The sequence below is a fragment of the Pelobates fuscus genome, chromosome 3, assembly GCF_036172605.1.
Source record: "Pelobates fuscus isolate aPelFus1 chromosome 3, aPelFus1.pri, whole genome shotgun sequence".
Lineage (NCBI taxonomy): Eukaryota > Metazoa > Chordata > Amphibia > Anura > Pelobatidae > Pelobates > Pelobates fuscus.
The window spans coordinates 349077080-349103755 of record NC_086319.1 but is presented as its reverse complement, the minus strand read 5'-3'; the positions used below and the strand labels follow the sequence as shown (position 1 = coordinate 349103755).

Genomic DNA, 26676 nt, shown 5'->3' with positions numbered 1-26676 from the left:
CTGGTTTCATTTACACCTATTTACATGGACACCTTGGGCCAATAGAAATCATTTCCATTTGAAGACAAGGCAATGGGTGAAAAGGCTCACAAACCGGAATTGAAGTGTGATGGCACCCAGTAACTGTGTGTGAAGGTATGCACCAATCTTTCTGTGTGCTTTGCAGGGAGTTTAGTCTGTAATTCACACTTACAAATGGAGCTACTGAGCAGTGGGATGTTTGACATGGCAATTGCTCGGCTGTGGCATTCTGTTTGTTCTATATTGTTATCTGATTTGTATTGTGAACCAAGCATTGCTTTTACTTTTTTTAACAAGAGGTGAAGGGGGGGGGGGGGGGGGGAGCATGTTCTTATTTCTCAGCCCATCTAAAGTAATTGTACACGAATCTTTAACATAGCTCCTCTCGGTGTGTGTGTGTGTGTGTGTGTGTTTGTTTGTGTGTGTGTGTGTGTGTGTGTGTGCTTGTGTTTGTGTTTGTTTGTTTGTGTGTGTGTGTGTCATAGCTGTGTGCTTGTATCGTGTAAATAATTACATAATACCTCATTAAAATTAACTCTACTTTTGTGTCACGATTGTTTTTTTTGTGAACTTAGAAATGACTGCTACTATTTCAAGTGAAACATTGTATTTAGATTATATTTTATACGAATCAGTTCTTTTAGGTGTGAAAACTTTATAACTTTTATTTCACTGAAAATATTTCTTTATTAGAACTGATATTTAAATAATTTGTAGATAAACTCCATGGTAAACATGAGATTTTTTTTAAATAATATGTTAGTAATGTGTTTATGTGCATTTTGATGCTTTGTGTTTGTTTTTTCTGTTTGTTTTTTGTTTTTGTTGTTGTATATAAATTACACATATATGCGTTATTAATGTATCTATTTTACTTCTGTAGCGCTAACAGGTGTGTTAACAGTTTGCTGGTTCCATTAATCAGGAGGAGGGGCAGTACGAGCGGTGCTGCTTAGACAGACACTAGAATAAGGGGGGCAATGCTAATGTAAAGTTTAGGAGAGGAAGTCCCTGCACTGTACAATACATAATCTAAGTGAGGAGTAGGAGGTATACACGAGAGATAGACTGACATGACAGACACATAGACAGTATTGTAATATATATATATATATATATATATATATATATATATATATATATATATATATATATATATATATATATATATATATATATATATATATATATATATATATATATATATATGTATTACTTTGGCTGGGAAGCCAGCGTTAGTTATCTCCAATAACCCTTTAGCAGTTTTTAATTGTAATAATTACCTGGAGCTCGGTTTGTTAATGGCTGTTGTTTAACATTTCACAATGTGTTGATCAGTGAACAGATAATCATGGAATTCCTTTCACTTTCAACAAGTGTCAAGTTTTTAAGTTTTTCAGAGACTATGATATAAAGAGTCTCTATATATCCAGAAACAGTCTATATATACACATACACACACACACACACACACACCAATATACATTCAATATAAAAATGATTTTTTTTTGGACACTGAGGACATAAGAGTTCTGTAATTATTGATAGCAAAGAATATCAATTTTAATTCTCCTAGCTTGGTATGAAAGTGCCTGGCTTGAGATTTATTCGAAGAAGCAGTAGTGATTTGTAATTCACTTTTAATCCAATGAAAATAAAATGCAATAAATCATAGTTCTGAGGTGCAAGGTGTTTGTATGACAGACACACACATAGACAGACACACACACTGACACGTTACCGACACATGCAGTGCTTTAATAGAATGAATGCTGGGGTTGTGTGGGGTCTGCATTGGAGTAAAATGAAATCCCATTTTAACTCCCCTGGGGTGTCTCTGATAATCCCCAATCATTCCAGCTCATAGCAGCAACATATGTACAGTACTTAGACAGCTGCTGTGTGAGCCAGATGTGCAGGCTTGAAAAGACTCAAACAGCCGACTGGTTATAAAGGACACAATCAGTGCTAGAGCAAATCCTATCTATTCACGTGTTTTATCATACAGCATCTACCAGCAAAAGGCAACCTGACCATTAATCATTGCAGGGCATGCTGTGATTAATGTAAGAAAAACACACACACACACACACACACACACTCATACAAAGACCACAACATATTGTATTTATTTTACTGTATTACAAATGTATATCAGTTATTTAAAGGAGAAAAAAATGAATTAATAATTATTAATTGATGCACATTGATACAAATCTGCTGTATAGACATTCACTATAACCAAAAAAAAACACAATTCATGTACAATTCTATCTATTATCTATCTATCTATCTATCTATCTATCTATCTATCTATCTATCTACCTATCTGTCTCTCTGTCTATCTATCTATCTATCTATCTATCTATCTATCTATCTATCTATCTATCTATCAAATTAGACTATGGAGTTAATTGTCCTAATATATCTAATCCCCAATAAGAATTTCATAGAGGTCAGACTGCAGGTACTGGCTTTATAAATATACTTCATGTTGACTGAATATTACAATTCACTTCCATTTGAACAGTCTGCCAGAACAGGTGTATCATAAAAAAAGCATCCCTAATTTAGTATTAGCTAGTGAGGTCATTTAAATTACCGGTATAGTGACCTGCACCTTGCACTGAATCTAGAGATAATTTTTTATGTATATGATTTATTGTATATTCATTTTACCATAATTTTTTTTTTTTGCACTGTTCTTTGTTTGAGGAAATACCATCAGAGTGTAACAAAAAAAAAATGTCCCTCTCTGTAGAAATTAAAAAATACATAGTAAATCATATACAGGTTATCCTAAAAAAAATACATTAAAAAAATTAAATACAAATTTCCTGCTAGACATATTTAACCTCAGCGTTTCAAATAACTGTATGGACATTTTTTTATTTGTTAGAACCAGAAATAAAGACAAAAATCAATTTAAAATAAATCATTTTTAATTGACAAAAATGTGTAATATTAAAATGAAGTAATATATATATATATATATATATATATATATATATATATATATATATATATATATATATATATATATATATATATATATATATGTCAATGATATCAAAAAATATTCCTGTAATTAATATTTTTTCCAACTGTGCTGAAAAAGTGAATTCTATCTTATAGATTTTTTTTTTTACATGAACCTGAATATTATTTCACAGACATAAAATACACTTTTGCAACCGTTCTAATACTAAGAAACACATGAAACTGGAGGGAGACAGTTAATTCTTTAAATTCAGTATTTTAAGCCCTGAGGGGGTTCCACACAATTAAATGAAATCCAGCGAAAGATGTGTTGGGACAATCATATCATTAATGACAGTTATTTTTGCTGGTCAATAAATCACCAAATCGTTACTTAAACACGATGAATTTAGGAGATTAAACAATTTCATTAATATTGAAATAGCTACCAGGATCCAGATTAGTTGCTTGAAATGCAGAATCACGTTTTTCAATATTAACAGAAGCACTTGAGCACTAACATAATATGACCTTCTAAATTCAGGTATAAAAATATAAAATACAATAAAAAATATAAACGAAAAATGCAAATGCAGATAAATTCGATCTGTTTATCACTCGTTCTATGCCTGAGAATTTTATCTGCAACCCTCAAACGTGCCCATATGACTCTGAATTGTTCTACTTTGTCAGATGAAGGGTTAATCTGACTTGCACCTTAACAAATGTCTGTCATAAATATAACTCCGAATATAGCAATAGGGATTTGATTAAGGATTAGAGTGAATTAACTATGCATAAAACAGCAGAATTAAAAGCAAGCCATCATCAATTGCAGGAGTGATAGTTTAATTGAATGCTTTAATTTAATTATAATATTACAAATACAAAAAAAAAAATATTAGTAGCATTATTATTTTAAGTAGATAATAAATTGCTTGCCCCCTTTTCTCTTGTGTGAGGTATTCGTACACAAGGTTTGGCTGAAATCTAAAGTTAAAGTATAAAAAAAGTAGGATTTGTTAAATTTTTAGATATTAATTAATTACAAGAATCTGACATGGCTGGCTTTATATTTTGTTTAAAAATATTTATTTATTTGTATATTATTTATTTTATTTTTTTACATGATATCGTGATATTGCAAGGTTAAGTTATAACACAATAAAAAAAAAAACAATCTACTGTACTTTCTAAAAACACTACACACACACATTATTAGAGTAATAGGTGTCTGATTTTTTGCATAATTGTATAGACTCTGTTATGTTAGATACATTTAACTCTGGTAATTGCATACAAATTGTCCAATTCTCTGAAATAAAACAGCAATTTTAAAAAAGCGACCTCAGTTATTTGGACACAGCTTTGTGTGTCTGCGTCTTTCTGTCTGTGTGTATGTCAGTGTGTCTGTGTGTTCGTTAGAATGTTAGACAATATATATATATATATATATATTATATTTTTTTATATATTAAATGTACATATATATATTTTTAATTTTCCATAACCTTACCCATTCAGACATATTTATCCACTAATACATACAACCGTTGAGTAATAAGCTAAACGGTTGATTTTCTGTGCTTGCTTGAGGCACCCACAAAAGCAATGTAAATGTGCATCATTTATTTATTTAGTGTGTTTGTTTGGGTCTGCTGTTAATCATTGAAATGAAGTGCATGTCAAATGAGTGTATAAGGGGTTTTAAGAGTGAATGCACCCATTTGTAAAGAAATGCAAAAGAATTTAAAGAAAAAGAAAGAAAAAAGGAAAAAAAGGCCCCCTTTTTTGGGAGACTCATTTAAATAAGAGGCTTCAACAGTTGTTGGGAAAATAGGCATAAATACACATAAGTCAATTATACCAATGTGCAAAAAAGCAAATGGGGATCTCTTTGCACCAAGGATGTATTCAGCTCTTTGCTCACCATCAGTAAAGCTCTGCTTTCTGCATGAAAGGATAGCAATAGACCCCTTTTAAAAAAAAAAAAAGAAAAAAAGAAAAAAAAAAAAAGCAGGACCCCACACGTTTACAGATTTGGTAATAATTTATGCTAATTTCCCTCACATAAATCCACAATTCGTTTCAGTAGCATACAGACTGCTCAGATAGGCAAGAGAAAGCAAAACACAATAGCCCTAACACAATATTGGTTTTCATTCCTTATGGTGTGAGTGCAGGTGTGATGTTGTAGAAAGGTTTTAGGATTTAATCCATAGTGCCAAGTAAAAAAAAAATAAAAAAAAAAATAAATAATCCTCTTTATCACATATGTTAATATTTACTATATAGGAATGCAGATGAGTTAAGCAGATTTATTTTTAGTGTCTTTTAGGCACCTAACAATGCATAGATCAAAACCAGATTTCTCAACTTTCAAATAGTTCTTTTTCATTTGGATTTAAGTCCTAGATTATATTTGATGGACTTACTGGCTGCCCCTCTGTTTACTTATTGGCAGTGAAGAGGGAGCTGATAGAATGAAGTTTGAGACTGAGTTTTCTTTGTTTTGCTGATAGTTTTTCTCCCTATGGGAATTTAAGGCAGTAAAGGGAGTCCTTTTGTTTCCAACAATTTTACCAAATTATTTTAGTGGGATTATTTTCTCTCACATCCACTGACTCAGATTGCTTTCTGTCTCAGCAAAACTAAGGACCAATTACATTGCACTCTTATAGTTTATTACACATATTTAATGCAGTTCAGAAATTCTTATTCTGTTTATGTTGATATTAGATGGAATGTATTGGTATTTATTTTTGAATTATTTTATGTAGAAATTCTGAGAATACATTAGGACGAAATAGCAATTTCAGTAATAAAAAAAGAGCAATTCTGAAATATATTTTAAAGAATAATTGATGTTTAATAAATGCGTTACCATATTTAACAACACAGAAAGCTATTATAACAGTATGACAGAGAAGTGTCTGTCGAACTATGTGTTCGATTGAAAAAAATTGTTAAATTATCTAAGATGGACAATTTTATTTTTTAATGAATGATGTTTTGGCCTTTTTTTTTTTTTTTTAAAGATATTTGGACTTTATAACAACTCACTGTTTAGTTGATATAAACAATATATCTAATTTTCCAAATGAGGTAGTTTGGGATACATTCAGACAATTGTGTAACATTAACATCAATGCAAACAAAAACTAGTTGTACTTCCTTATATTAAGATCATAATTGCTTTTCCCTTTTTTCTTACATGGAAGAGTGGCATGTCAATTTTTTCAGCCTTCAGTATCACAAGAATTGAAATGTAAGAACCCCCAATAAACATCCAGTGTTTTGTATTTATTCACATTAATCTTTATTTTTGGCATTACGCTGCCCGTGAAACATGCATTATTAGACTTAAAAAATGTCATATACAGAAAAATATTTTTATTCATTATCATCATGTTTTTTCCTTATTATTTTCATATCAGGTTGCATTCTGTGTGTTTGTGTTGTTGTACAGATCAAATAACGGCCTTCTTCCTTAAACGCAAAATAGCGTTGATTTAAAAATAATAGTGCAACTATATTTAGCTAAATTATTTACACTGTCACTAAAGCTGAGCTGGGGATGTTCTATAAAAAAAAAAATCTATTTTTGGTTAAATATTGTAATCTAGTTTTCAGTACACTGCAATTTGGTGTTTACTGAATGAACTGCAAGGATTGCAGAATATTATATTTTCTGGATGTAGGTAAATTGTCTTCGGTACATAAATAAAAGATAACATCATCTAATTAAAAGAGGAAACGCCACATCTCTGGAAGTCACGCCATTGAATAAAACATAAAAAATCACCTGTAACTTATGTTAAACTTTTTTTTAATGTTAGGCTCCATTTTCTTTAAAATCTATATCAAAGATTTAGCAAATGCCATCACAATTCAGTTCAAACAAGGCAAAGATAGAAAAAATAGAAACCTTGTTTAATGTATCGTCCTCTCTTTATGCTTTATCTATGGTGAATGCCAGGTGCGAAGGAAAGAGCTTATAAAAATGATTGACAGGAAGCTACGATGGAGATGTCCAGTTTCAGAATAAAGGATCCCTATGTTTAATTTTATTTTTTACACCTCACAGAAACATATTTGGTACATATAGGAGTAAGTAAACATAACATGGAAAAAAAACTTTGAGGTAACAGTTCCCTTATAAAAAATCATTTCCACTCATTGCCAAACTGGTAATTCAATTAGTTATTTTATGGCCTTTCTTTTTTTTTTTAAATATATCAAGTATTAATTTATTTAAAATCCCCAGCCTTAGTTCAAGGGTCAGCCCTAGTTTAAAAGTTGTTCTGCGTAAAGACTGAAATTCATCATCGCACTTTAAGCTTAAGATATACTGCTCTTAAAACATTCCAATCATTTTGTTGACTTCACTGGAATTTCCAAAATTTTTCATTTTGTACTCTCATATGCTTGACGTAGCTCCTCGCAGAGGAAACCACCAGCATCTGAAGAAAATTGAAAATAGAGAATGGCAGGTCCATGGATGAAGATTGCCACCTTACAACGGGACATGTCACCTTGTAAATATAGGTAAACTTTACATAACTGTAAAAAGATGAGACGTCAGCGTTAAAAATAAAAGAAAAGTGTATAGTCAGCGGCCCAATAGAGGGTAACCCTCTAATCCTCTAGAAGGAAAAACACAAAAAACAGTAATGAAGGGCTGCACCAAATATGATAATAATATAATATATTTAAAATATTTAAAAATGTATCAGCTGATATCCTATAACATATTTTATAACAGCAGAGAGATTAAAACGTATATAAATTAAGTGAAATATAAGGAGTTATAATTAGGATACTAGTTGTACACTTGATTGTACACTTAAATAGTCCAAATGGTTCAGAATTGCACTCTAGAGATAAATGTCTTTTAGGATGCTTTTGGAGATGTGATATCCTACAGTGCTTGTAGTAGTCCAATTATTCCCCTTGTATGAAAGACAAAAAGTGAAGGAGACCAATCGTATAGAATTTATGGACCAATATATGTGAAGAGAAAGAAATATATATATTATTATTATTATTATTATTATTTTATTATTTATATAGCGCCAACAAATTCCGTAGCGCTGTACAATGGGTGGACTAACAGACACATAATCAGACCACTGGACGTACAGGAACAGAGGGGGTTGAGGGCCCTGCACAATGAGCTTACATGCTAGAGGGAGTGGGGTATAGTGACACAAACGGGTTAAAGTAGGGGAATTAAGTAGTTTGTTAGAGAAGGGTTTATTGAGTCAACTCACATTTAAAAGAGCTATAGCCAGCTCAGGTGTGAAGGGCGTACAGTTGTATAATCCCCACTTATAGGATATGTGGTGGTGGTCTTCTGGAAGGGGTGATGTCCAACACTCAGGAGAAGGGTATATAGAAAAACAACTGATAGTGCCCTCAGTGTGAACGTAAATAAAAATGTACGTACAAGTATGATATCAGCGTTGGTGGTATGATCCACACCTCGGATAAACTTGTAGTCACACGATAAAAATATAAAATACATGAAATTGTGTATAAAAAAAATAATTGGCACAGGGTAGTAACCAAAAAAACTTTTAATTAGATAAAATACACAAACAATATTACCATTACGCGTTTCACCACTAGGACTTTTTAAAATAGGATAAAATTAACAACCTGGCTAGTAGGGGTTTATATAGGTACATAGTAATTAAAAAATTGGCGCCAAAATTACATCACTATTCGGCAGCCAATAGAATAAAAACTTATATAACATATTAGTAAATATAAATAAAAAAGCTTATATTCAAGATTATACTGAACTGTGTCTGTTTTAGTTAAAATCGCTTGAAAACGAGGTTAGAATACTTTAGATTACCTAAGAAAAGCGATATTGAGATCATTGGTGACAGTGCACATAGTATGCTGGGAGATGTAGTGTAAACCTAGTGAGCGAGCGATGCGTCTCGCGGTAGTGGATGTGAGGTGCATCATGGGGACTGTAGTATAGTGTATAACTTGGTGGCTAAGCAGAAAATGGGGTGGAGTAGTGCGATAATGGAAGAACAGAGGAAATAGTATCAGGCAGAATTACACAGGAATGATAGAAAGTTGATGCGAACTGCATCATGGGGATTGTAGTTTCATTAGATGGCAAAAAGAAATGAAACATAATAGAAAATAAACTATAAGTAGGGCAAAATAGTAAACAGGTGACTAAATATAGGGGAGAATTGTGCGTCTTGGGAACAGAAGAAGTACAAATTACACATACATTTGAAATATTTTAAATATATTATATTATTATCATATTTGGCGCAGCACTTCATTACTGTTTTTTGTGTTTTAAACTTTGTATAACTGTAGGCTACTTCTATAGTTATTATTAGACTAGTGTATGGTGGAATCACTGTGTCTGAAAAGAAAATTTTGTTTGGGAGTCTGCTAATTGTCCACGTGGCGGTTCAGCGCTTCAAATATTGTCAGCACAAAATATTTGGGAAAAACAGTTAAGATGAACTAAAAGGGTGCAAAAATGGTCCTATCGGTGTACTTAAAAATATATACATAATACAAATATTGTGCATGTTCCTGACATTTGGTTCACAGATCAAGTGACATAAAGTAACCAAGAGAAGGGGGAAAAGGAGGAGCAGTAAAAATAAATCAATCTATTTTTATATATATATTATTATTATTATTATTATTATTTATTTATAAAATATTTTACCAGGAAGGATACATTGAGATTTCTTTCATTTTTAAGTATGTCTGGGTCCACAAAACATGGCATTGTTACAATAGGGTTCAATATTAAAAAAAAAAAATACAATCTATATATATATACATATACATACACACATATATACATTTAACACATAATAGGTAATAAATATAGTCAACCATGACAGGTGCATTCAGTGTTGAGGTATGCTGCCATAGATCTCTTAAAATATTTTAGATTGAATGAAGATTTGACTGTGTCCCTGAGGTTATTCCATACAGGGCTGCCCTTAGGAGTGTGCTAGCTGTGCGGCAGCACAGGGTGCCATGCTAGCAGGGGGCACCATGCTGCCGACATAGCTCGGACATGCCCCAGGTGACAGGGTGCACAGAGCACCCCTATTCTGCAGGTCTGCCCACCTGGGTGGTGAAGTTCATTATTCTTCACCCTGGACTATAAAAAAAACAAACAAAAAACCTAAGAAGGCAGTGGGGGTGTAGCTTAATGAGGTATGGAACCAGAGCTAAAAGGGTGGTGGGGCGGAGCTAAAAGCACCCGCTACCCTTAACCTCTGCAGAAGAACTACCAAGTACCAGGAACTGCAGTGCCTCCACTCCTCACTCCAGTCCATAATGGCAAGAGGTAAGTGTGTACATGTGTGTGACTGCCTGTAACTATGTGTGTGTGACTGTAGCATTGTAAGACTGCCTGTAACTGTGTGTGTGCCTGTGTGTGTGACAGTCTGCAACTGTGTATGTGTGTGTGTGTGTGTGTGTAACTGCCTGTAAGTGTGTGTGACTGGATGTAATATTGTGGGTAACTGCCTGTAACAGTGTGTCACTGTCTGCCTGTAACTGTGTGTCTGCCTGTAACTGTGTGTGTGACTAACTGTGTGTATGTGTGTGTGTATTTCTGTGCCTGTAACTGTATGTCTGTGTGCCTGTAACTGTGTGTGTGACTATCTAACTGTGTGTATGTGTGTGTGACTGTCTGCTTGTAGCGGTGTGTGTGTGACTATCTAACTGTGTGTGTGTGATTGTCTAACTGTGTGTATGTGTGTGTGACTGTCTGCCTGTAACGGTTTGTGTGTGACTGTCTAACTGTGTGTATGTGTGTGTGTGACTGTCTGTCTCTAACTGTGTGTGTGTGACTGCCTGCAACTGTGCATGTGTATATGTCTGCTTGTAACAGTGTGTGCGTGTGTGTGACTGTCTGCCTGTTACGGTGTGTGTGACTGTCTAACTGTGTGTGTGTGTGACTGTCTGCCTGTAACGGTCTGTGTGTGACTAACTGTGTGTATGTGTGTGTGACTGTCTGCAACTGTGTAAGTGTATTTGTCTACCTGTAGCAGTGTGTGTGTGTGTGACTGAAGCTGTGTGTGTGTGTGTATCTTTGTGCCTGTAACTGTGTTTGTGTGTCTGTCTGTAACTGTGTGTGTGACTGTCTAACTGTGTGTATGTGTGTGTGACTGTCTGCCTGTAACAGTGTGTGTGTGTGTGACTGTCTGTAAATGTGTGCATGTGACTGTCTGTCTCTAACTGTGTGTGTGTGTGTGTGACTGCCTGCAACTGTGTATGTGTAGATGTCTGCATATGACTGTATTTGTGTGACTGTCTGCCTGTAACTGTGTGTGTGTGACAGATTCCCAGCACACTGGAGGAGCAGAGATCAGCATGCCTCACTATCTGCAGGGTTCCATCAGGAATGGGGGAATTAATATTTGTTTTGAAATAATAATTAATTTAATATATCCCAAATAGAAACACTACACCCCTACACACATGCTACACATAATGAAGAGGTATGATCGGAGGGGGGGGGGGGGGAGGAGAGGCGCTGTTAAATTTTTTCGCACAGGTCGCCTAATAGCCTAAGGCCGGCCCTGATTCCATAATTGCAGTGCACTGTAGTAAAAATGAGGATCAAGCCACTTTATTTTTGTATTGCGGTATGCAAAATAAAGTGCTTGTACTGGATTGGATGTTATAGGAGGTGGGAACAGCTGGGGAGAGCATTCTACTCAGGTAGGGTGGGATCTTTTGAGAAAAGCGCTTATGCACAAGGCTGGAAAGATGAAGAGTGTGTCGGGATTCCAGCAATAGCCAGTTCAGCTCTGTTAACATATCACAATGGTGGGTAAAGTAATTACATTCTAGTACAAAGCTGCAGAACTAATTATATAACGTATTAAGTTTATGAAGGTGGTTTTGCAATGCAGGTGCACACACTACATCCACATAATCAATGACCGGCATTAGCATTTGTTGCACTATCTGTTTCCTTAGTGTCGGGCTTAGGCAGGATTTATTTCTGTACCGGGCAGGCAAGAAGTTTTGGATAGAGTTTAGAAGAGATTTTTTTCAATGTGAAGGACAAATGATAGATTGGGGTCTAGCAGCATACCTAGATAATTGAAAGAGCAGCCTCTGTCAGTGTGCTATTTGAATTTGCTCTGATAAACAGTTGTTGATCTTGTAGTTTACGTAATTTAGGTACAGTTCCATAGATCATTGTAACTGTTTTGTCAGTGTTTAGGAAGAGTTTGTTATCCGCTATCCACTTTTCTACCTCTGTGAGCTGGTTTTGAAGCATATATATGTTTATTATTTTTTTACTGCACCTCTTTTTTTCGGTTTATTGGTCACTTCTCACATGAGCTGTGACTAAAATCAAAACTTAGTGGCTACTTCCTAATGATTCATTTTTTTTTTTCCATCAATCATTTTTTTTTTACTCCACGGATGGAACGCTGAAGTATGAATCATATGAAAATGCTCGTCAATTGCTAGAGCCATTTGTTCGGTTACGCATCCATATGGCGCTTTAGAGTTATGGAATTTGGACAACCCACCAATCGTCCTAAATTCAAATGGATTGCAATACATCCAAAAACAATTACACAAGTCAAATTATTATTGAATGTATTAATATTCTATTATTTTTTTTTAATGGAGGGTGTTGGATAATGAGGATGTTACTACCCATGGATGTTGTGCTATACAGGTTGCACTGTATAAGTTTATTTTTTCCCCTTTTTTTTTTTTTACAAACACTGAGTTATGGTGAGTTGACACTTGACCTAAACAAAATGTAAATAAAGAAGAAATTCTAGAAACAGGGTTACTAACTAAAGTGAGAATTCAAAATTAATTCAAAGTGAATTTTAAATTTAAGGTCAAAATACGTGAACTGGAAAAAGTCAGCTCTGCTTTTGCGTCAACTACTCTGGCCTTAAATTTGAAGTTCAACTTAAAATTCCACGTTGGTGAACAACCCGGGCTATCCTCGGATCTTCAGAAATTGGGAAATTGTTTGAATTTTACTATTTTGACCAGATTTAAACAAGTCGTCAGGTTATTTAATTTTCTATTGAACAGAACTCTCAGTGTTTTTGATTTTTTTTTTGATTTTTCAGGTAAACTATCAAAATGTAGGTGCCTCTGGATAAAATCACTCATTATTTTGATCATGTAGATTCATTTGATTTAATTGCTAAAACAACTGTATCCATCTTAAGAACTTTCATCTTAATTGGAAACTGATCGTAGTCATACTTTGTTTATATTGATACGTGCAATATTCTATATATATATTTGCTTTGATAGAATAAGTTTAAATAATAACACAGTTTTCTGGATATTACATCTTTCGAGCAAACCCTACATTAATAATACATATTATTAAGTAGCGGCTTAATGGGAAATATTTACTAAACATTTTTAATTACTCAATTTACATATTAATCATTATTTGCACTTGTGCATACTCTTATTTACTAAAGTGATCACTTATGTATAATACATTTTTGCTATTTGCATACAATTATGCACATAAAATGTTCTACAGTCAATTATTGAGCAGGCTGTTCATACACAACAGAGAAATAATTCATCTCTATTTATTCCCTTTATGTACAGTCAGTGGGTTAAATCAGGAAAGATGCAAGTTATTTTCAGATTTTATAGAAAAAAAAAACAAAATTGACAACTATATGTGTTATTCTTTATGTGTGTTAAAATAAATGTTGCTTCTCTATCTATCTATCTATCTATCTATCTATCTATCTATCTATCTATCTATCTATCTATCTATCGTATTGAAGAAGTAAATAGTTTGGTTATAAAGGAACATAAACACAATTTAAATGCAAAGAAGGAATGGGCACTCGTAGGAATTTCACTTTATAAAAAAGTAAAAAATATTTTAATTGTGCAGCGTCAAAGTTTTGGACCCACTCGTGGTCCTTTCTCAAAACCTTGAGAAAAGGACTACCAGTGGGTCCGAAATGTTGACGTTGCACAATTAAAATATTTTGTACTTTTTTATAACTAAAAGTCCTACGAGTGCCCATTCCGTCTTTGCATTTGTATTGTATTTATATATATATAGGAACTGGCAGGGCACCAATGTGTCTAGAATCAGGATTGTAGGTGACTTACATAACAATTTTTAAACTGCCTATTCAGTAATACTGGGTCAATTTGCCTTATTGGTTCAAGTAGAGTACGATAAATCTGGTCTGCTATGCACTGACTTATATTAACATTAAAGCAATTCTATAGGCGCTGGGTCGGCACTCTGCCCCCTGCGATGTCATTCGACAGGATGTACATGCTTTAGCGCTTTCCTATGGGGGTTTAACTGACACTGGATGTCCTCATGCTGGGCATGAGGACGACCAAAGTTAGTCAAACAAAAGTTGGTTAGCTACCAAAAACTGCAGTACATTGCAGGACTAAGGAGGACAGGGACACTGCATCCAGACCACTTCAATGAGTTGAATATTAGAATTTGGAATCAACATATTTACAGTGAATTGTTGTTTTAGTGATTTTTCTCCAAGATAACAAATAAATACTAGTCAGCGCACCAAAATAAGAAAGATAAAATGTAATCACAAATTCAACAGGAGCAGCAATCTTACATGGTCTTTAAACCTGAGAATAGCCTGTAGGAATAAATCCAAAGTAAGTGGCGAATCACCTATACACGGTGATACTAAAGACACAGTGTAACACTAAGAGTGTATCAATAGTGCATAGATACAAATCAATATAACAAAGTATCAAACAAAAATAATAGAATACTAACACAATCAAAAAACTTACAATCAATAAGAAAAACTGCCTCGGAACAGCAAGCCACGGGTATTGTGTACTCACAACACTCTCCGTAGGGGGCCCCTCACACAGATGAAACTCCAGAGTCGTGGTAAGTCCCGTTCATGCCATCCACGAGTCCTGAATAATTCACGCCAAAGGTAGGGTGAGGATATGGGGACAGAGAGCTCAAACCTCCAATTCCTGAGAGCGAACTGCCAGGGGATCTGCTGAAACCACACCAACTATAAAAGGAAGGCCACCGGCTCCGGCAGTCTACCTGGCCTTTATGTGACCTCACCGGGTTGGGGGAGCACACCAATCTATGTACCCGTAAACTCTCCACACTACCAATACCATATCCGGAAGCTTCAAAAAAGGCCACAGTGAAATTTAAAGGACAGCTCCTGTAGAAACCTCACGGACTTGAAGTCCATGAGTTTCGTCCCACTACGGGACTTTCTCAAGGGATTTTTCTCCAAGATGTCTATTTTACATGATTTTAAGCAAATTAAAATCTTTGTTAGTAGATGGTCTGGGGATCACTCTTTCTTTCATTCATTCTTAACCTTCTTTGCCTGAAGGCAAGTCATTGATTGGCCTTTTATTACCTGCCTGGGTGCTTCTTGACAAGATGGTTCTCTGTGTTAGTTCGAGATGGGTTAAGTCAACATTTTGCATATCTGCTGAAGTCTTTTTTTCTGTCTTCCTTTACATTGAACAAATATGGCAAACGGGCTGACACAAGGCAACTGTATTCAACTGAGATGAGACAACTTGTTTAATGTGTTACCCTTTTAAATTTTAAAGATTTTTGAGTATATACTCCCATTTCAGTTCTAGAACATTATTTTTCATAGACTTATGCATTCAGTGTCACACTGCGATTGAACTGAATTTTGGGCAGTTCATCCAAATTCTGTAACTCCAAAGTGACATATGGATGTATACCCAAACAAACAACTCACACAATGAATGAACATGTTCATTTCATTCCATTCATGATTCTGAGTTCTGCCTGTTTAGCCAAAAAGAGATGATTGATTGGAAAAAAAGATGATTTATTGTTAAAGGACATTCACTAAAGGTGGATTTTATTCACAGATTAAGTAGGAAGTAACTCATAGAGGTGGAAAAAGCTGTTAAAAAAATCTATACTTGTATAGATATGTATATTATACATCTATATATAAAATCTATCTTTAGATTTTCTGCTTCTACTCCTGTTTTGCTTGTATTGGATATTTCTTTTCACGTGATCTGTGAGCTAAATGACAGGAAAATGCACCTATTGGTAAACATCAAAATATATACATCATTTATATAATATATATATTTTGCATGGTTGAAATTAGTTTGAACTGAAAAGTCACTAGGACGAATTTCAGACAACCCAAACATTTTTCAGATGAGTCGATTTGGCTGAACCAATTTTGTTTTCAAAAGTTGCACAAGTCTAATTTTTAATAATAAAGAAACAATTTTCTTTATCTAGAACATTTTTTAGGAGACATGTTTCTTGAGGGTTAAAAAGTCCTGGAGGCAAATGATGTACTTTAGAATTACACCACCACTTCAGAGATTGTGATAACGTTTGTCTGCTGCTAGAGTCATACGTTTTCTACATCCTCAGACATCCGGTCTTCAAGTGACTCTACAACAACAATTAAATCCACTGATCCTAAATACATGATATTTATTTTTACACGAAAAATCGATAAAGCACAAATATTATGTATCAACAGAATATGTAGATTTTGGAAAGTTTGAATTCATAAGTATCAACATGAATCCTTACAAATAAACCATTCATGGACAAATAGGCAAACATTGCGGGCCCCTGGGCAAAGCAGTGCAGTTGGGCCCTGCCTACACAACCACTCACAGGAATAAAAATGTAAATTATCGATAAAATTTAGCTTATATTTATTGGTACCTCCAACAAACGCAATACATTCATACAATACAAACACACAGACTGCTGAATACACACACACGGACTGCTGAATACACAAACACAGACTGCTGAATACACACACACCGTCTGGTTAACGCACACACAGAATGCAGAATACATACAGGCTGCTGTATACACACAGGCTGCTGAATACATACACAGGCTGCTGAATACACACACACAAACTGCTGAATACACACACAGAATGCAGAAAACACACAGACTGCTGAATACACACACAGATTGCTGAGTCCACACACACAGACTGCTGAATGCATACACAGAGATAACTGAATACATACATACTGCCTGAGTACACACACAGACTGCTTAATACACAAATACAGACTACTGTATACATACACACAGAATGCTGAATACAAACAAATACTGCTGAATACACACATGCAGACTGCAGAACACACACACACAGACTGCAGAATACATAAACACACAGACTGACTGCTGAATACACACAGACAGACAGCAGTGAGGGGTGCAGTGTCTGTGTGTATGAGGGGTGCAGTGTTTGTATGTGTGTGAGGAGGGCAGTGTTTGTGTGTGAGGGGTGCAGTGTGTGTGTGTAAGGGGTGCGGTGTGTGTCTATGTGTGAGGGGTGCAGTGTGTGTGCACGTGGTGCTGCATGTATGTGAGGGATGCAGTGTGTGAGGGGTGCAGTATGTGAGGGGTGCCATATGTGTGTGTCTGAGGGGTGCTGTGTGTGTGTGAGTGGTGCAGTGTGTATGTGAGGAGTACAGTGTGTGTGAGGGATGCTGCGTGTAAGTGGTGCAGTGTGTGTGAGGGGGGCTCTGTGTGTATATGAAGGGCTGAGTGTGTGTATGTGAGGGATTGTGTGTGTGTGTGTGAAGGTTGAGGTGTGTATGTGAGGGGTTCTGTGTGTATGTGAGGGGTGCAGTGTGTGTATGTGTGAGGGGTGCTGTGTGTGTGTGAAGGGTGCTATGTGTATGTGACGGGTGGTGTGTGTGTCTATTGTATGAGAGGTGCTCTATGTGTGTGTATGAAGGGTGCAATGTGTGTATGTAAAGGGTGTTGTGTGTGTGAGGGGTGCTGTGTGTGTGTGTGTGTAAGGGGTGCTATGGGAGTGTGTGAGGGGTGCTGTGTGTGTGAGGGGTGGTGTGTGTGTGGCGGGATGCAGTGTGTGTGTGAGAGGTGTGCTGTGTGTATGAGGTGTGCTGTGTGTGTGTTTGAGGGGTGCTGTGTGTGTGTTTGAGCGGTGCTGTGCATTTGTGAGGGGGCGCATTTGTATTTTTATTTAAAATACATTTTTTAAAAAGCCTCATGCCCCCAACCCCCCCCAGCACCCTTCTCCTTACCTTTGGTGAAGGAGGGGGGGACTCCGGTGGTAAGTAGTGATTAGCAGACCCTTCGTTAGTGAGAGGTAGGACCTGGGAGGCAATTTTTTTCTGCTCTAACCCAGCATTCTGCTCGCTGGAGGAGTAAAGACAGCCTGCAGCCAGAGGAGCTGCATCTTCACTCCTAACGCAAGGATAATTCTGTATCACAGCATTGCCGTGGCAACGCTCTAACACAGCATGCTCATGGGAAAAACTGCCTCCCAGGTCCTACCTCTCACTAACGAAGGGCCTTTGGGCCGGTGAGGGAGATCTTTGATTGCGTTCTCTGGATACCAGCACAGTCAACGTGGATCAAGAAAAATTACTTCTCTAACTGCTAACTGACATTTCCATAGGCTTCTTATGACTCTTGAGATGTAGGTATATACTAGCTAAAATATAAATGCTTCTAAAACATGTTTTTTTCCAAGCAGTAGAAGATAAACACACATCTGCTGCCTGTAGCTGATGCTTAGAGAGTTAGTCGAAATCAATGGCACCTCCACACTTTGGTAGTACTAGTTATATGTTGCTATATGTTGTTATGAAACGTGTTAACAATCTGCACTCTGAATCATGAAACAAAAAATTCAGATGAATCGCAAATCATTTGAAAGCAAGCACAAGTGTAGTACAAATCAGAGGCCAGCTAACTTGATACACTACAGGTTTGTATATATTTTACAATAAGGGATGTATTCAGAATGGGTCTTGAGCATGATCAAATATAATCACTGCCTCGTTTTAATTCTTGAAGCTAGGGAACTTGACACTCCTTAAATTTGAAGGACTACCATTGTGGGGAATTAAAAAACTTCCATACATAATATGTAGATAAACCAGCTAACACTGAGAACCATATATAAAGTAGATAAAATTAATGTTGAAGTAAAACATAAAACAACCAAAAGCATTTTCTTTCATAGAGAAATATGTATAGAATCCAATCAGCAGACAGTGAAGCCCAGCATCCAAGGCAGGGGCAGTCGATCAAAGCACAGGTAGCAAACAGACAACATTTGTAGATATGCCAGCTAACACTTACAACCATATATAAAGTAGATACAATCCATGTTGGAGTAAAACATTTCTTATATTGAGATGGTTTAAAAACAAAAAGGCAAATAGACAATAAGAGGGCATAGCTCTTAACAATACTTAACAATTGCTTTTCTTCTTTGTTTTTAAACCATCTCAATAAAATATACTTTTTACTCCAACATGGCTTGTATCTACTTTATATATGGTTGTAAGTGTTAGCTGACATATCTACGAACTTTGTCTGGTTGCTACTTGTGCTGTGATCGACCGCCCCTGCCTTGGACGTTGGGCTCCACTGTCTGCTGATTGGATTCTGTACATATTTCTCTATAAAAAAATACTTTTGGTTGCTTCTGTGTTATATACCTATTTTTCTAATGCAAGTCTTGATTGACTCCAGAATGTTTTCTGGATTCTTTTGTGAATTGAAAAACCTCTGCTACATTTAAGAGCTGGAACCATAAAGGAAAATAAACGCAACACAGAAATTATAGGAATTTATTCAGAATGTTCCTTCTCTTCTCACAGTCTTAATGAAGATGTAGAATACAATTTTTTTTGTATTGTATTGTATTTTTGTATTTTTTTTACAAATGATTTAATTTGCACTACTTTGCCCTACTTGTTGTGTTCTTCTGACCTTTGCTAGTCCCCTTGTTTCCTCTTTTTTTCTCCTTGTGTTTTAATATGGTTAATGCTAAATATTTTGTGTATATGCCAATGGGACCTGCTGTTGTGGGTTCAGAAACATAGGTTGTGATGGCAGATAAGAACCATTCGGCCCATCTAGTCTGCCCAGGACTAATATCAGAGGCATGCACTGGTAGAAATAGGCACACCAATGTGTGAACCAGACCATTTATATAACTATATATTACACTTTGCTTTATTTATCAGTGGGAGAATAATCAGCTATAGTAAGATGTATTGAGATGATGACACCAGAAATAATCTAATATCCTTTAAAAGTTAAAAGTTAACTCTTCAAGTATGTGTCTTGTCAACATCTTCTCACCTCTGAAGTTTATCATATTGCAGCCCTTGCACGTGTACATGATGTCGAAAGTGGACTCCTCCATGACCAGGAAAAGGCTCCATCAATTCAATGTCTCACATTCTACTCTATGAATTATTGTTTTTCTTAACCCATGAGCCTCTGTCCATTGTTGTTCCAAAAAGAAATCTGAGTGCCAGTTTGGAGACAAGAAGGATTTTTTTCGACAAAATTGGAAATAATTTTGAAATGATTTTCTCTCATTCTTTTGGATCAATGGCAGAAACATGAAGATATGTGAAATTATGAATGTAGTAGATTTGAGTCTTTGTTCAGTCTGTATTACCATGGAACTATTGTGAGCAATTGTTTTATTACATTTTATGTATTTGCTTTAACCTTTTATATGGCCATTTATTTAATATTTTATCCATACACAATTAAAGGCTATGGGAAACTGAATTATAGATAATGGCTTTAAAATGGTTTGCAGGTTTTGTGACTGATGTACCTGAAATTTAAGGACTAAAAAAGAACTGAAAGTTGCTGGTGTGTCTTTAATGTTGAAAAAAATCACAGGAAGCTTTACTGAAAATATGTAATAGATTTAGACTGGACAACGTGATAATACTGCTAAATTTATAATAGATAAAGTCCCAGACCCACACTGTATACACTTAGGGAACTTATTCTAGTTATAGCCAAAATATTTATGTTTCACCTTTCTGACATACTGCCAGAGGAATGGTATGTAGTGACATCACCATTGGCCATAAAGAATAATTGATTCTCTATGGAGGAATTGTAGGTGCATCAAGGTGAGCACCGAGCATGCGTCTACGTTTTCAAACTTCTCTACGAGGAACATTGGATTGGTGCATCATCCTGAAGACACACCTCCAGGATTATGTAACCTGAGGAGGAAGTGACCGAGGGAGACTTGGAGCTGGAGAAAAGGTGGGTAATTAGTTTATTTTAAATAAATCATATTCTTATTTTTATACAGTTGGAGTAGGCTAACTGGCAAGTGGCATCAAGGCTGCAGGATAAGAAATACAGATATTTATTCCTAACGCTACAGAGTTCCTTTAGAAAAAGTAATAATGTTAACATAAAATTCCCACATTGGATATAAGTTGTACGTGGAGTTCATCAGGATACTATCCTGGGTCAAATTCTTTTTAGTCTGTTTATTAATGCCACTTTTCATTATTTGCAGGACACACAGATAGGTACCACTCAAAGATGGGTGACTCTCATAAAAAGGGCCCAACCTGCACTAGAGCTGGTACAGGACTTAGCTCTAATGAATGTGTTTCACTTTGCATGGGGTGTTTATTTATTTTAAATTTTTCACTACCACTACTGCACAGAATTACCACTTATGGATGATTATTAGGTAGTTAGTTCAACTTCATGGTCTTTTTTGTATCCCTCATCCATTGGGCAGAGTCTTGGTGATATTTTGCTTTTCTTTTCATATTATCCTAGTACTACAACATTTTTATGTCTCTTATACAAACATCTCCTGTCCTATTCTCATAACCAATTAGATCAACCTCTTTTCCTAGATGGAAATGTTTTTTTAGGAGGTATATTCTTAAAGACGTATTTAGGCACCAGGTTTTCCAGCTGTGTTAATGTCATATTAGAGGAACGTAAATTCAGATGACCCATTGCATTTCCATGAATGATGCTGCTTAGTGCAAACTGTAGTGGTTATGGTGCTTGGAGTGTTCCATTGCTGGCAATTAGTTGTGCTATTTTATGAAAGGAGCAATGGTGTCAAAGATCAAGATTCAGCACTACATTTTTTTTTTAAAGTATTCATTTATTTAATAAATTAAGCTAATTGTGATCTATACAGCTTATAGTAAGATGATGACAGCTGTACTAAAATGCTGTATGCACTAAGTAAGTCGCTGTACAGAGATTTAAGGGATGCACACAATACTTTCATAAAGAGTTTTCAGAACATCAAGAATGTTTGGAGTACTTCAGCAATGTCCTAGTGTGTGGAGAGTTCACTGCAGTATTTGTTGTAGCCAACAAAGGAACTTCAAAGGTGAGTATCTTTTCTTTGGGTTATTTCACTTGAATGCATTATCTATACAGACAACTCCAGCCTGGGCTGTCTTTTAAAGACTCCTAGAGGCCATAGGTGTTACCAAATTTTGTTTTGGGCTCAAGGATCCAGACTTTTTTCAAAACCTAATATCACCCCTGGTGGTAATTAGCGGGTACTGCAAAACACATATGCTACTGTTAAAGGAATACTGCAGTGCAGGGCTTATCTAATTGGCTGATCTTATTATCTACAGAGCCACAGCTGATAGATCAACAACTTGCGCTCCTCATGGAGAGCAGTACCCAGCGGACCCCAGGTAAGAAGTACATCCATTCAAGAATGGTTTGACTACTCAAAATGGTGGAGGGGACACCAGGGCTCCCTTTGCATCATGACCACTATAGTGAGCTGTTGTGGTTATGGTGCTTAGAATGTTCCTTGAGTGCAGTGTTTGCTTGCCATAAGACTTTATTTTGTTTTTAATAGCATGTTGCAGAGTGGCTAAAATGATCACGTGGATCTTTGTCATCGGATAAGTTGTTGAAACTACGTATATATTGTTTATAGTTTTTACACAAAGAGGATGTACAAAAACAAATCCTTTCTTCCCTGCTGGATGAGACACGGGAGTTCTTTGATTGTATGACTGCTGTCACCTCCCTAGCAAACAGAGATTATTGACTATTGACAGGAATTAAGCAGAGCTGTTTGTCCAGAGACCTGTTACTACATACAAACCAATTTACTGTCAGTGTGACGATGGTGACGATGTTACATAGAAGCAGAGCAGCTGTTCCCTTGCGTATATGTCCTAAGCTGCTCAATACACTCTTTCTCCCCATTAAATTGTACTTGCTAAAACTCACAGAAACTTAGGTGAAACCAGTGCGTGAAAAAAAGTGAACAAAGCATGAGTTCAAAGAGACCACAAACAAATTGAATCAACAAGAAGGCAATTAACAGGCATTTAACAGAAATGAAGAGGAATGTCAAACACCAAAACTAGTACAGTTTCAAAAGTAAATATTCGAATACTTTTTATTTAATGGAATGTCTTTATCTATACTTTATTAGACACTATAAAGCACATTAAACATGCACTTGGTGGATTTCATTTATAATCTGGAGTGGAAAAATCGCTATCAAATAGAAAACATTTCATTGCTGCTTATTTTTTTGCTGTTGATTTGAAATCTTGTCAAGGTTTTTAAAAGTTATGGACTGGAAGTACATTGCTTAATTGTTTAATCTCCCACTTTATGATTGATTTAGCACACGTCCCGTCCACAGTTTTCAAAAAGTTAACTATAAAAAAAGTGTATTCCTAAAATATCTAGCAAAGGTATTGCTGGGTGAATACTCTTGATTAAAAAGTTTTGTGATGTAATTTGGCTGTTAGAATAACGATGTCATAATATGCAAATGGAAACTATGTATTAACCCTTCGTAGTATTCCAAGCGTTCCATTTTCACAATAATAATCAGAAAATATCAGCCCATGGAAATAGGAATTGCTATAAAAACTTGCAAAAAACTTGCATTGATTTAATAGTGAATGCAATAAAAATGATTTTTGCGTAGTTAAGTTCTGCTCTTAATATAATAATGAATCAGGAAAGGTGTATTCATCATTCACTAATACTTAAATATGTCCTTGGGTATCGAAGTTATTATCCTGCTGATTGGTACTTTATATCTGTGCAGGGTGGGATGATCGCGGAGACGTAATGCACGTTTCATATTCGTAAATGACTCCACTCAACATTTACTATGAAAAATATTGTCCTTGTGTCTTCAATGAAAATTTCAACTGTCTGTTTTATGTTATAGACAATAATATCGAACAATTAAGAGTTGTATATAAAGGGCCAACTGATGTAGGATTATGAACAGTGGGAAGCTGATCCTTCTTGAAGACCATCAAATACAAGTTTCCACATTTTTCCCTGTTGGAAATATTCAGACGCAGAAGATGCCAGCTTGGTAGTGGAGGGGATTAGCTTCCTCCCAGCCCTAACTCCAGTGTTAAGGCAGCAGTAGATCAACTGTATAATGTGTGCACTGTTTAGCCATTTGTACAAGCCGAACAAAGGTTGAGCTTAGCCAAATTGCATTGCACTTGTGAACTGAGTCCCAATTTGAAGTATCTTTTACAGCAGGGGGAATGAGAACAATTTTGTGTGTGTCTAAAAAAAAAAAAAGGAATGATAAAGCCACTTTATAGAGCATCTCAAAGTGAAGTAGTGAGGCGTGACATTCCCAGGGTGACATGGGACAATGGCAGGGTCAGGTGGATGAAAAAGAGAACCAAACAGCCACTTTCACATGTCTGCCCTAAAGTGCTGCACCTCTCCATAATAGAAAACAAATGTTGTAAAAAGGGGGATTGCTCCAATTCATTTAAAATGGCAAATGATAGCTAAACAACATTGTCAAAACGGAATCAACGTCTATGCAGAGCCACCCAGAATAGGCCTTTGTGTTTGATTTTATGAGAGGCTGCGTCACTTTTAACTCTAGTTAAACATTCAAAGAATTCTCCCAAGAAGATCTGAAACCCCTCTAAGGTTTTTAATCCGATTTCCATATATTTCCCCCCACCCCCACCCCCCACCCCCCCCCCCACGTTTTCCAGAAAAGTTTTTTATTTTTTTTAAAGTTCTATTTTCTGTAAAAATTAAAACATTTTAAAAATAGACCTGCTGTCTACATATTTACCAAATTCGGTAAAATAGTTAAATTTTAAATTTGACAAGTATTTTTTTTTTTTTTTAATGGAGTCCTTTATTTAATTATTGAGAAATTTAAAGTGTATTATTTTGTGTTTTTCATGTTTTTTTCCTTTATTATTTTATTTTAAACCCAGCTGAAGGGAAAAGAAAACATTCTTGGTCATAGTTTGCTGGTCTTTTTGTCTGCTTGTTTTATCCAATGTATTCTGCTAATCATATACATGGTTTAAGTATACCAACAGTATATTATTGGCTCTTCAAAAGGTTAATAGAACTTCATTCATTTCTTTCAACTTGCCTCCTTTTTTTTCTCTCTCATCAGTATAACACAGCTCTGCCACCCACAAAGCTGGCGAAAGAGGTCATGTGATTATAACTAACCTCCAGTCAACCAGAGGATGGCTAATTCCTGATGTCTAAAAGCAGCATTGATCCCTTTCCAATGAATGATCTTCACATTCAGCAAAAATCAAGCACTTTTCTACGGGAAAGAAAGAGGATGCTTTTAAATACTGTGAACATGAAAGACTTTAAGACACAAAATAGATTTTATCCATCCCGAAAAATTCCAGTGGAGCAGCTCAGAATGTTAACACGTTTGCTCATTAATTAACCCTGCATGTTTGAGCAACAAGTATGAGTTAATATTCAATGTACATTATTAGATTAGTTATACTATATTTTCCTGCCAATATTGGTTTGCATAATGTACTAGGCTTATATATTTTTTGATGGTTTAAAAAAATTAAATAAAAAAAAAAAACGAAAAAAAAAAATATATATACACACACACACACACACACACACACACACACACACACACACACACACACACACACACACACACACACACACACACACACACACACACACACACACACACACACACACACACACACACACACACACACACACACATTCTCCATTTCAAACACATTTTATATCTCTTGTAATGTATTATCCAAGAGTCTCATTCAACATTATCAGGGTTATGCACAAATGTGAAAATTCAAAGTTGATTTAAAATTCAAGGTAAAAATATCCAAATTAGTAAAAATTTTAAAATTTTCTAAATCAGCTATCTAGAATAAATTACTCTAAAAAAAAAATCTGTCAATATTATCTGCTTCCTTGAATTTCTTAAATAATTTGTGCTTTTTACCACAGCAAAGGTAAAGCAGCTCTGTCACTTCTGAGTATTTCGTAAAAGATATAATCTTTACAAATCTCTTATGCTGACTGAGTTGGAATTTTATTGAAATTCCAACACCATGCAATAGGTAAAGTAGGGACTACTGTTTCTAATGGTAAAGCCTGAGGTGGACTAGAATTCACAAAAGGTAGAGCTCCCCTATCAAACTTTGTTCAGTCCCAGTAACTGCACGAGTGATGGATGTGGGATTTAGGCATCATCTTGCTTATGGTGAGACGTGATCTATGGAGGCTCTTGAAGTATCTTTGAATCCTGTATAGACCTCAGTGTTGGACTCTTGTACAGCACCGACATGGCTACTGGCAGATGAAGTGCCAGGAGCTGAGGAGGGTACCCCAGAAGAATATGACAATGACCTTGAGGGACAGCATCATATACCTGTCTTCCACTGGACCCTAACAGGACATGCCACCTTTGGGTGGGGTGGAGGGGGGGGGGTGAGGGGAAGGTTTGCAATAATGACAAAATTCACAGAGACATGTAAATAAATAAACCATCCAGTTATAGA

The 26676-nt window shown here is 35.7% G+C and overlaps 1 long non-coding RNA gene across 1 annotated transcript; it reads left to right on the top strand.

The window, feature by feature from the left end:
• The first annotated feature begins 38 nt into the window (after positions 1–38).
• On the top strand, positions 39–25635 carry LOC134601249 (uncharacterized). The gene is made up of 3 exons (XR_010090407.1): positions 39–135; positions 22477–22539; positions 25278–25635. It is a non-coding gene; the product is annotated as an uncharacterized LOC134601249 (long non-coding RNA).
• The last annotated feature ends 1041 nt before the right edge of the window (positions 25636–26676 follow it).